This window comes from Cucurbita maxima, unplaced genomic scaffold (genome assembly GCF_002738345.1).
Source record: "Cucurbita maxima cultivar Rimu unplaced genomic scaffold, Cmax_1.0 Cma_Scf00044, whole genome shotgun sequence".
Lineage (NCBI taxonomy): Eukaryota > Viridiplantae > Streptophyta > Magnoliopsida > Cucurbitales > Cucurbitaceae > Cucurbita > Cucurbita maxima.
Genome location: NW_019272060.1, coordinates 621728 through 621927, shown reverse-complemented (window position 1 = coordinate 621927; position 200 = coordinate 621728).

The window sequence follows — 200 nt, the reverse complement described above, 5'->3', positions numbered from 1 at the left end:
TTTTTTTTTTTTTTTTTTTGTCGATCAAGACATTTTCCCTTATTTCACTCGTCCAACCTTCTTCAGAAACTTGTACAACCGATACCACAAAGATAGTCAACTCGATTATATAAACTTTTAAGGATTGGAAGAAAGTTTTGGTATAATATAACTTTTTTTTTACATTAAAAAAAAAGTTAATATTTCTTAGTTGGGAGAAC